This window comes from Bombina bombina, chromosome 4 (genome assembly GCF_027579735.1).
Source record: "Bombina bombina isolate aBomBom1 chromosome 4, aBomBom1.pri, whole genome shotgun sequence".
NCBI lineage: Eukaryota > Metazoa > Chordata > Amphibia > Anura > Bombinatoridae > Bombina > Bombina bombina.
In genome coordinates, this window is record NC_069502.1 from 387,789,900 (window position 1) to 387,802,525 (window position 12,626).

The window sequence follows — 12,626 nt, forward strand, 5'->3', positions numbered from 1 at the left end:
GTGGAGCTCTGCTCTCAAGTCAAAATTAAAGGTACAGTCAACACCAGATTTTTTCTTATTTAAAAAGATAAATAATCCCTTTATAACTCATTCCCCAGTTTTGCATAACCAACACAGTTATAATAATACACTTTTTACCTCTTATTACTTTGTATCTAAGCCTCTGCAAACTGCCCCCTTATTTCAGTTCTTTTGTCAGACTTGCATTTTAGCCAATCAGTGCTTACTCCTAGGTAACTTCACATGCGTGAGCTCAATGTTATTTATATGACACACATGAACTAACGCCCTCTAGTGGTAAAAAAACTGTCAAAATGCATTCATATAAGAGACGGCCTTCAAGGTCTAAGAAATTAGTATATGAGCCTACCTAGCTTTAGCTTTCAACTAAGAATACCAAGAGAGCAAAGCAAAATTGGTGAAAAAAGTAAATTGGAAAGTTGTTTAAAATTACATGTCGTATCTGAATCATGAAAGTTTATTTTGGACTTGACTGTCCCTTTAAACTTTCATGATTAAGATAGACTTTGCAATAAAAAGAATCAAGTTGTTTCTTTCTATATGCAAACTGTTTGAGGCACCAGATCCTACTGAGCATGTGCAAGTGTTCACAGTGTATATGTCTGATTTTATAATAGCTGTCACATGTTACAGGGGACAGGGAAATTGAAGGACATTTTTTTAAAATAATCAGAAAAAAAAAATCTACTGATTTTTTTAAATTGGGTATGAACATGCAGTTGCATACAACATAGCCCTGACGCAACATCACCTAGTGGTGCATCTAACTCTTCATTTGAAAGCAAGGAGTTTGCTGCTGTAAGTGAAGCAATCAACTGCATTCTGGAGCACTAAGGAGATAATGGTGAGGACGGCGCCATGGCCTGTGCCATAAACAAAAACAGGTGACCTTTTATTTGAAAGAACGTGGTCACGGTGCAGGTGAGATCACCATGGGGAATTGTAACAGCATCTGTTCCCCTGGATATTAGGGAGGTTTTTATGGAGGGGGAGGTGGGATAGTAATGGCAAACCCTTTTCCTCACTAGAGACACAGAGAGCTCTTATATAAGGGGTGTGGAATTCAGAACCCTTATCTCTCCCCTCTAATTACACACAAGGCATGCCATCTTGCAAATAAGGTAGTCCCTTTTTTTCCAATAAGTGGCCTCAGGCCCCAATCATTACTTGGTGATTACCCTTCTAGATAATGTATTTATTGCATGTTTTATACACCGCAAATAAACATCTTTCAATTTAAAGCAGGGATTCCCTTTTCTCTTGTTAAGTGTGTTCAGTCCACGGGTCATCCATTACTTATGGAATATATTCTCCTTCCCAACAGGAAGTTGCAAGAGGATCACCCAAGCAGAGCTGCTATATAGCTCCTCCTCTCACATGTCATATCCAGTCATTCTCTTGCAACCCTCAACAAAGAAGGAGGTCGCGAGAGGAGCTGGAGTTTTTACTTAACTATTCTTCAATCAAAAGTTTGTTATTTTAAATGGCACCGGAGTGTGCTGTTTTTCTATCTCAGGCAGTATTTGGAAGAAGAAACTGCCTGCGTTTTTTTCTATGGTCTTAGCAGGCGTAACTAAGATCCACTGGCTGTTCTCGACATTCTGAGGAGTGGGGTAACTTCAGAAACTGGGAATAGCATGCGGGGTCCTCCGCAAATGAGGTATGTGCAGTACATTATTTTCTGGGAATGGAATTGACTAAGAAAATACTGCTGTTACCGTATGATGTAAGTACAGCCTTAAATGCAGTAGTGGCAACTGGTATCAGGCTGATAAATGTATGCGCAGTCGAGTTATTTTCTAGGGACTAGAATTTGACTGAGAAAATACTGTTAAAACTGAAATAATACTTAAGCCTTATCTGCAGTGGTAGCGACTGGTAGCAGGCTTAGTGATAACTTTGCATGACATTGGAAAATGTTGTTTTCTTAATAAAACGTTTACTGGCATGTTATTCGTTTTTGTGAGGTACTTTGGTGATAAATCTCTTTGGGCATGATTTTTTTCCACATGGCTAACATATATTTTCTGCATGGAAACAGTTATATCAGGGCTCCCACTGTTGTAATAGGAGTGGGAGGGACCTTGTTTTAGCGCCTTGTTGCGCAGTTAAAATTCTAGCACAGTCTTCCTGCTTCTTCCTCCTTGATCCAGGACGTCTCTAGAGAGCTCAGGGGTCTGCAAAATTCATTTTTTAGGGAGGTAATCAGTCACAGCAGATCTGTGACAGTGTGTTTGACTGTGATTAAAAGCGTTAAATCTTAATTGATATCCGTTTTATCCGTTTTGGTTATTGAGGGGTTAATCATCCTTTTGCTAATGGGTGCAATCCTCTGCTAATAATACACTTCTTGTTAAGAATTGTTTAATTATATCTGTATTTTTGAAGCGCTGCAGCGTTTTTTATATTGCTTGTAAACTTATTGAAAGTGTTTTCCAAGCTTGCTAGTTTCATTGCTAAGTCTGTTTAAACATGTCTGATTCAGAGGAAACTATTTGTTCATCATGTTCAAAAGCCAATGTGGAGCCCAATAGAACGATGTGTACCAATTGTATTGATATTGCTTTGAATAAAAGTCAATCTGTACCAATAGAGAAACTATCACCAGACAACGAGGGGGAAGTTATGCCGCCTAACTCTCCTCACGTGTCAGTACCTGCGTCTCCCGCTCGGGAGATGCGTAAGATTGAGACGCCAAGTACATCTAGGCCCTTACAAATCACTTTACATGATATGGCTAATGTTATGAAAGAAGTATTATATAATATGCCCGAATTAAGGGGCAAGCGCGATAGCTCTGGGTTAAGGACAGAGCGCGCTGATGATCCTGCGTCACAATTTGCAGAACATGAGGACGGTGAGCTTCATTCTGTCAATGACGGTTCTGATCCGGGGAGACCGGATTCAGAAATTTCAAATTTTAAATTTAAGCTTGAGAACCTCCGTGTGTTACTAGGGGAGGTATTAGCGGCTCTGAATGATTGCAACACGGTGGCAATTCCAGAGAAAATGTGTAGGTTGGATAGATACTATGTAGTACCGGTGTGTACTGACGTCTTTCCTATACCAAAAAGACTTACAGAAATTATTAGTAAGGAGTGGGATAGACCCGGTGTGCCTTTTTCCTCTCCCCCGATATTTAGAAAAATGTTTCCTATAGACGCCACCACACGAGACTTATGGCAGACGGTCCCTAAGGTGGAGGGAGCAGTTTCTACTTTAGCCAAACGTACCACTATCCCGGTGGAGGATAGCTGTGCTTTCTCAGATCCAATGGATAAAAAATTAGAGGGTTATCTTAAGAAAATGTTTGTTCAACAGGGTTTTATATTGCAGCCTCTTGCATGCATTGCGCCTGTCACGGCTGCAGCGGCATTCTGGTTTGAGTCTCTGGAAGAGGCGATTTGCACAGCGCCATTGGATGAGGCTTTGAGCAAAGTTAGAACCCTTAAGCAAGCTAATGCGTTTGTTTCAGATGCAGTAGTACATCTAACCAAACTTACGGCTAAAAATTCCGGATTCGCCATACAGGCGCGCAGAGCGCTCTGGCTTAAATCCTGGTCAGCGGATGTAACTTCCAAATCTAAGCTACTTAACATTCCTTTCAAAGGGCAGACCTTATTCGGGCCCGGCTTGAAGGAAATTATTGCTGACATTACGGGAGGTAAGGGCCACGCCCTTCCTCAGGACAGGGCCAAACCAAAGGCCAAACAGTCTAATTTTCGTGCCTTTCGTAACTTCAAGGCAGGAGCAGCATCAACTTCCTCCGCTCCAAAACAGGAAGGAACTACTGCTCGTTACAGACAAGGTTGGAAAGGCAACCAGTCATGGAACAAGGGCAAGCAGGCCAGAAAGCCTACTCCCGCCCCTAAGACAGCATGAAGACAGGGCCCCCTATCCGGAGACGGATTTAGTGGGGGGCAGACTTTCTCTCTTCGCCCAGGCTTGGGCAAGAGATGTGCAGGATCCCTGGACGTTGAAGATTATATCTCAGGGATACCTTCTGGATTTCAAAACCTCTCCTCCACAAGGGAGGTTCCATCTATCGAGGTTATCAACAAACCTAGTAAAGAGAGAGGCATTTCTACAATGTGTACAAGACCTCTTAATCATGGGAGTGATCCACTCAGTTCCGCGATCGGAACAGGGACAAGGATTTTACTCAAATCTATTTGTGGTTCCCAAAAAAGAGGGAACCTTCAAACCAATCTTGGACTTAAAGATCTTAAACATATTCCTAAGGGTACCATCGTTCAAGATGGAAACCATTCGAACCATCCTACCCATGATCCAAGAGGGTCAATATATGACCACAGTGGACTTAAAGGATGCTTACCTTCACATACCGATTCACAAAGATCATTATCGGTACCTAAGGTTTGCCTTTCTAGACAGGCATTACCAGTTTGTGGCTCTTCCCTTCGGGTTAGCCACGGCCCCGAGAATTTTTACGAAGGTTCTGGGCTCACTTCTGGCGGTACTAAGACCACGAGGCATAGCGGTGGCTCTGTACCTAGACGACATTCTGATGCAAGCGTCAAGTTTTCAGAATGCAAAGTCTCATACAGAGATAGTTCTAGCATTTCTGAGGTCGCATGGGTGGAAAGTGAACGTGGAAAAGAGTTCTCTGTTACCACTCACAAGGGTTCCTTTTCTAGGGACTCTTATAGATTCTGTAGAGATGAAGATTTACCTGACGGAGTCCAGGTTATCAAAGATTCTCGATGCTTGCCGTGTCCTTCATTCCATTCCAAGCCCATCAGTAGCTCAGTGCATGGAGGTAATCGGCTTAATGGTCGCGGCAATGGACATAGTGCCATTTGCGCGCCTGCATCTCAGACCGCTGCAACTATGCATGCTCAGTCAATGGAACGGGGATTACTCAGATCTGTCCCCTTTGCTAAATCTGGACCAGGAGACCAGAGATTCTCTTCTCTGGTGGTTGTCACCGGTTCATCTGTCCAAAGGAATGACCTTTCGCAGACCAGATTGGACGATTGTAACAATGGATGCCAGCCTTCTAGGCTGGGGAGCAGTCTGGAATTCCCTGAAGGCTCAGGGATCGTGGACTCAGGAGGAGAAACTCCTTCCAATAAACATTCTAGAATTAAGAGCAATATTCAATGCTCTTCTAGCTTGGCCTCAGTTAGCAAAACTGAGGTTCATCAGATTTCAGTCGGACAATATCACGACTGTGGCTTACATCAATCATCAAAGGGGAACCAGGAGTTCCCTAGCGATGTTGGAAGTCTCGAAGATAATTCTCTGGGCAGAGTCTCACTCTTGCCACCTGTCAGCGATTTACATCCCAGGCGTGGAGAACTGGGAGGCGGATTTCCTAAGTCGCCAGACTTTTCATCCGGGAGAGTGGGAACTTCACCCGGAGGTATTTGCTCAACTGATTCGTCGTTGGGGCAAACCGGATCTGGATCTCATGGCATCTCGCCAGAACGCGAAGCTTCCTTGTTACGGATCCAGGTCCAGGGACCCGGGAGCGGTGCTAGTAGATGCATTAGCAGCCCCTTGGGTTTTCAACATAGCTTATGTGTTTCCACCATTTCCGTTGCTACCTCGACTGATTCCCAGGATCAAACAGGAGAGGGCATCGGTAATTCTGATAGCGCCTGCGTGGCCACGCAGGACCTGGTATGCAGACCTAGTGGACATGTCGTCCTGTCCACCATGGTCTCTACCTCTGAGGCAGGACCTTCTAATTCAGGGTCCTTTCAACCATCCAAACCTAATTTCTCTGAGGCTGAAATTGAACGCTTGATTCTATCAAAGCGTGGGTTTTCGGATTCGGTTATTGATACATTAATACAGGCTCGGAAACCTGTGACCAGAAAAATTTACCATAAGATATGGCGTAAATATTTATATTGGTGCGAATCCAAGAGTTACTCATGGAGTAAGGTTAGGATTCCTAGGGTTTATCCGCTAGTTCGCTAAAGGGACAGATTTCCGCTCTGTCTATTCTTTTACACAAACGTCTGGCAGAGAATCCAGACGTCCAGGCTTTTTGTCAGGCTTTGGCTAGAATTAAGCCTGTGTTTAAAGCTGTTGCTCCTCCGTGGAGCTTAAACTTGGTTCTTAAAGTTCTTCAGGGTGTTCCGTTTGAACCCCTTCATTCCATTGATATTAAGCTTTTATCTTGGAAAGTTTTGTTTTTGATGGCTATTTCCTCGGCTCGAAGGGTCTCTGAGTTATCTGCCTTACATTGTGATTCTCCTTATCTGATCTTTCATTCAGACAAGGTAGTACTGCGTACTAAACCTGGGTTTTTACCTAAGGTTGTTTCTAACAGGAATATCAATCAAGAGATTGTTGTTCCATCATTATGTCCTAATCCTTCTTCAAAGAAGGAACGTCTTTTGCATAATCTAGACGTGGTCCGTGCTCTGAAGTTCTACTTACAGGCAACTAAAGATTTTAGACAAACTTCTTCTCTGTTTGTCGTTTACTCTGGACAGAGGAGAGGTCAAAAGGCTTCGGCTACCTCTCTCTCTTTTTGGCTTCGTAGCATAATACGTTTAGCCTATGAGACTGCTGGACAGCAGCCTCCTGAAAGAATTACAGCTCATTCCACTAGAGCTGTGGCTTCCACCTGGGCCTTTAAGAATGAGGCCTCTGTTGAACAGATTTGCAAGGCTGCAACTTGGTCTTCACTTCATACTTTTTCCAAATTTTACAAATTTGACACTTTCGCTTCTTCGGAGGCTGGTTTTGGGAGAAAGGTTCTACAGGCAGTGGTTCCTTCTGTTTAATGTTCCTGCCTTGTCCCTCCCATCATCCGTGTACTTAGCTTTGGTATTGGTATCCCATAAGTAATGGATGACCCGTGGACTGAACACACTTAACAAGAGAAAACATAATTTATGCTTACCTGATAAATTTATTTCTCTTGTAGTGTGTTCAGTCCACGGCCCGCCCTGTCTTTTTAAGGCAGGTTCTAAATTTTAAAATTATAACTCCAGTCACCACTGCATCTTATAGTTTCTCCTTTCTCGTCTTGTTTCGGTCGAATGACTGGATATGACATGTGAGGGGAGGAGCTATATAGCAGCTCTGCTTGGGTGATCCTCTTGCAACTTCCTGTTGGGAAGGAGAATATATCCCATAAGTAATGGATGACCCGTGGACTGAACACACTACAAGAGAAATAAATTTATCAGGTAAGCATAAATTATGTTTTTTCAAATGAGTGGACACATGTCCCTGTAGAAAGCAAGTGATTGGCATATAACTAGCATTTACTAATTTGGTAGTGTTCTAGACTCTTACCATGGCAGCAACACTCATGTAAACAACAAAATGTGATTTATTGCAGGTGTCATGCAATGTAATATTTAAAGGGACATGGAACACAAAATTTTTCTTTCTTGATACAGATAGAGAATACACTTTTAAACAACTTTCCAATGTACTTCTATTATCTAATTTGGCTTGTTCCTTCTGTATCCTGTGTTGAAAAGCATACCTAGGTAGGCCAAGGAGCATGCTAGCTGCTGATCGGTGGCTGCACATACATACTTCTTCTCATTGACTTACTGATGTGTTCAGCTAGCTCCCAGTAGTGCGTTGCTGCTCAATTCAATAAAGATACCAAGGAAAGAAGTGAAATTGATAATAGAAGTAAATTAGAACATTGTTTAAAATTGCTCTACCCAAATCATGAAAGAAACATTTTGGGTTCACCTTTCTTTAAATTAAAATTCAAAATGTTGTGGTAACTCTAATTTGGTGAAAAGTACACATGCATGAGCACAAGCAGAGCCACTCAAATTTCTTAAGAGTAAAGTGTGCTTTTTCTGACGGACTGTATCATCCCGGCCTCATTTAGGGGGATAGATGGTAGGAAACAGTGCGCGACCTGATAAGTAAAATTATATTTATTTTCTGCAAAACTTCAACATACATAAAAACTGGGGAATGGGTAATAAAGGGATTATATATTTTTTTTTTTGTTTCAGTAAAAATTCTGTGAAAGACTGTCCCTTTAATGATTCGGATAGAGCTTACAATATTAATAGATTTTTCAAATTACTTCTCTTATCTACATGACTTCTATATTTTGGCATCTTTTGTTTAAATGCATACCTAGATGGGCTCGCTGGTGAGTGGTGACTACACACATGCCTCTTGTGATTGGCTAACTGGAGGGTGATCAGCTAGGTCCTAGTAGTGCATTGCTGCTATGAAGATGACTTTATATCCGTAACCCCTTTGCAGGGGTGAAACAAACAGAGCATTTTATAGCTTTCATGTAGCTAACGCATCAGAGCATTTTCTTTTTCCGCTTTTGTTTCTTTAAAAGGACAGTAAAGTCAAAAGTGAACTTGCATGAATAGTATAGAGCATGGCATTTTAAACAACTTTCCAATTTACATTTATTATTAGTTTAGTTTTCTTGGCATCCTTTTGTTAAAGAGTAATCCTAAACTCAGAAGCGTGGATGTGTCTTTAGCCATTTGACTGCAGTGTTTGCAACATTGTTAAAAGTAATGTCATACATAGTTGTAAACACTGCTGTCATGGACTTTTTTTAGACATTTGCACACTCCTAAACTCCAATCAGCCTGCCTAGATTTGCTATTTAACAAAGGATACCAAGAGAACAAAACACATTTTATATCAGTAAATTGGAAAGTTGTTTTTAAAATTGCATGTCCTATCTGAATCAGGAAATACATTTATTGATCATATATGCTTTCACTTTAATTTCTACATAATATGAGGTATGCTCTGTTTTATTCAGCATTAAACTAAAAAAATATTGATCAAAGTTTGTTGTCAGGGTTGATTAAAGTCATAGTTGTAATGTGATGCATCTGCAGCACTACAAATGGCTTATCTACTTGTAAAGGATAGTCATGATATAAACATACTATTCCTTTCCTAAGATATGGCGAGTCCACGACGTCCTCAATTACTGTTGGGAATGTCACTCCTGGCCAGCAGGAGGAGGCAAAAAGCACCACAGCAAAGCTGTTAAAGGGAAACTGAACCCAAATTTTTCTTTTGCAATTAAGATAGAGCATGCAATTTTAAGCAACTTTCTCATTTACTCCTATTATCAATTTTTCTTTGTTCTCTTGCTATATTTATTTGAAAAAGAAGGCATCTAAGCTCATTTTTTGTTCAGAACCCTGGACAGCACTTATTGGTGGATGAGTGTATCCACCAATCAGCAAGAACAACCCAGGTTGTTCACTAAAAATGGGCTGGCATCTAAACTTACATTCTTGCATTTCAAATAAAGATACTAAGAGAATGAAGAAAATTATTTGATAATAGGAGTAAATTAGAAAGTTGCTTAAAATTGCATGCTCTATCTGAATCACAAAAGAAAAAAATTGGGTTCAGTGTCCCTTTAAGTATCACTTCCCTTCCCACAAACCCCAGTCATTCTCTTTGCCTTTGGTGCAAAAAGGAGGTGAAGTTTTGGGGTCTGAAGAAAATTGGATTGCTTCACTACAAGCAAGATTTAATTATTTTGAAAGTTAGAGTAGGTTTGCTCTGATCTTTCCTGTGTTCTGGGTATAGCTGTAGTCCATGTTAATCTCTTCAGTAGTGTAGTGGTGGCTTTAAAGCAGTTAGGAACTTGTGAGGTGGGCCTGCCTGCGATTTCCTAACATTGTTGCAGCCCTTAAATAGAAAGCCAGAGTAGGTTTACTCTGTTCTCTCTTTTTTTCTACAGGTCTCTGTGAGGAGTGGCATCCTCTCATACCGGGTAGGCTGTCCTCCTGCCGGACGGCTACATGCAGGTAAGTGCCTTTTGGTCTTCTAGGTGGAATACTGTGCACTTAATAGACTCTCCTGCAACATTATATGGGACATATGTATCCTTGGTAAGGCTATTTGTCAGGCAGGGAGCAGGCACTTATATAAAGGAGACAGGGGTTTTTACTTATATTGGAATAAAGTATTTACCTCTTATTTATTGGGTTCAGCTAAGCAAAAAATGCTTCATGTGTTAGTGTTTTGCCTGTGATTCATATGTTAACCAAACCTACATATTAGTTAAGTGTATGTTTACACGTAGACTGGTCTCATACAGTAAGGGTTCTGTTATGTTTTGTATCCCGCAGCTGAGGCTCTTCTGTTGGGGTTTATTTTTGAGTTGGGCTATGTTTTTCCTATTGCAAATAGTGCAACATCCCTTTCCCCTAGGTGTAGCGATTCTACCTTTTGGCTACGTCATCCGCCATGTCAGTTTTTCGTGGCGGGAAGAACATAGGAAAGGAGACGCGCACCTGTATGATGCTCGCAGTCTTTTGTTGGCGGGTCATGTGACCCGTTCCTCCGCATTAGCCTCAGACTTGGTTAGCGGTGGATCCACTGTTTCTAAAAGTTTGTTTGTTCTAATTCGCGATCGGCAGGAGAGCTGCCGTGTTTCTGCTTTTTCCTTGGAGAGAAGGAATTTTTCTATATAACTCCGGAAGGTTTTTTCCTTGCAGCTCTTTAACACCTCAGTCTCTGAGGTGTTGGGATTCTTTATTATTTTTTATCTGTTTTTCCTAGCTTAGTGCTAGTCTAAGGAAAGTAAGCAAGAGTGCCTCAGAGACCTTAAAGTGACAGTGTGCAATAATTTTACATAACAATGTTACATATTTCCTTATTAAAATTAGATAATTTTATTTCTTTCATGTAATTAGCAAGAGTCCATGAGCTAGTGACGTATGGGATATACATTCCTACCAGGAGGGGCAAAGTTTCCCAAACCTCAAAATGCCTATAAATACACCCCTCACCACACCCACAAATCAGTTTTACAAACTTTGCCTCCCATGGAGGTGGTGAAGTAAGTTTGTGCTAGATTCTTCGTTGATATGCGCTTCGCAGCAGGCTGGAGCCCGGTTTTCCTCTCAGTGTGCAGTGAATGTCAGAGGGATGTGAAGAGAGTATTGCCTATTTGAATTCAATGATCTCCTTCTACGGGGTCTATTTCATAGGTTCTCTGTTATCGGTCGTAGAGATTCATCTCTTACCTCCCTTTTCAGATCGACGATATATATACCATTTCCTCTACTGATTCTCGTTTCAGTACTGGTTTGGCTTTCTACTACATGTAGATGAGTGTCCTGGGGTAAGTAAGTCTTATTTTTGTGACACTCTAAGCTATGGTTGGGCACTTTTATATAAAGTTCTAAATATATGTGTTTAAACATTTATTTGCCTTGATTCAGGATGTTCAACATTCCTTATTTCAGACAGTCAGTTTCATTTTTTGGGATAATGCATATGAATAATCAATTTTTTCTTACCTTAAAATTTGACTTTTTTTCCTGTGGGCTGTTAGGCTCGCGGGGGCTGAAAATGCTTCTTTTTATTGCGTCATTTTTGGCGCAAAAATTTTCTTTGTCATTTCCGGCGTCATACTTGTCGCCGGAAGTTGCGTCATTTTTTTTGACGTTTTTTGCGCCAAAAATGTCGGTGTCACCGGATGTGGCGTCATTTTTGGCGCTTAAAGCATTTAGGCGCCAAATTATGTGGGCGTCCTTTTTGACGCTAAAAAATATGGGCTTCATTATTGTCTCCACATTATTTAAGTCTCATTGCTTATTTGCTTCTGGTTGCTAGAAGCTTGTTCATTGGCATTTTTTTCCCATTCCTGAAACTGTCATTTAAGGAATTTGATCAATTTTGCTTTATATGTTGTTTTTTCTATTACATATTGCAAGATGTCTCAGATTGACCCTGAATCAGAAGATACTTCTGGAAAATTGCTGCCTGATGCTGGATCTACCAAAGTTAAGTGTATTTGTTGTAAACTTGTGGTAACTGTTCCTCCGGCTGTTGTTTGTAATGAATGTCATGACAAACTTGTTAATGCAGATAATATTTCCTTTAGTAATGTTCCATTACCTGTTGCTGTTCCATGAACATCTAATATTCAGGGTGTTCCTGTTAACATAAGAGATTTTGTTTCTAAATCTATTAAGAAGGCTATGTCTGTTATTCCTCCTTCCAGTAAACGTAAAAAGTCTTTTAAAACTTCTCATTTTTCAGATGAATTTTTAAATGAACATCATCATTCTGATTCTGTTTCTGATAATGATTTTTCTAGTTCAGAGGATTCTGTTTCAGAGGTTGATACTGATAAATCTTCATATTTATTCAAAATGGAATTTATTCGTTCTTTACTTAAAGAAGTCTTAATTGCATTAGAAATAGAGGAATCTGGTCCTCTTGATACTAAATCTAAACGTTTGAATACGGTTTTTAAACCTCCTGTAGTTATTCCGGAGGTTTTTCCCGTCCCTGATGCTATTTCTGAAGTAATTTCCAGGGAATGGAATAATTTGGGTAATTCATTTACTCCTTCTAAATGGTTTAAGCAATTATATCCTGTGCCATCTGACAGATTAGAGTTTTGGGACAAAATCCCTAAGGTTGATGGGGCTATCTCTACTCTTGCTAAACGTACTACTATTCCTACGGCAGATAGTACTTCCTTTAAGGATCCTTTAGATAGGAAAATTGAATCCTTTCTAAGAAAAGCTTACTTATGTTCAGGTAATCTTCTTAGACCTGCTATATCTTTGGCGGATTTTGCTGCAGCTTCAACTTTCTGGTTGGAAGCTTTAGCACAACAAGTAACAGAT

The 12,626-nt window shown here is 40.6% G+C and overlaps 1 protein-coding gene across 1 annotated transcript in view; it reads left to right on the top strand.

The window, feature by feature from the left end:
- The window catches only part of PIK3CA (phosphatidylinositol-4,5-bisphosphate 3-kinase catalytic subunit alpha), a 369,462-nt gene that overhangs the window by 325,863 nt on the left and 30,973 nt on the right, over positions 1-12,626 (top strand). The gene's annotated exons all lie outside the window — the stretch shown is intronic.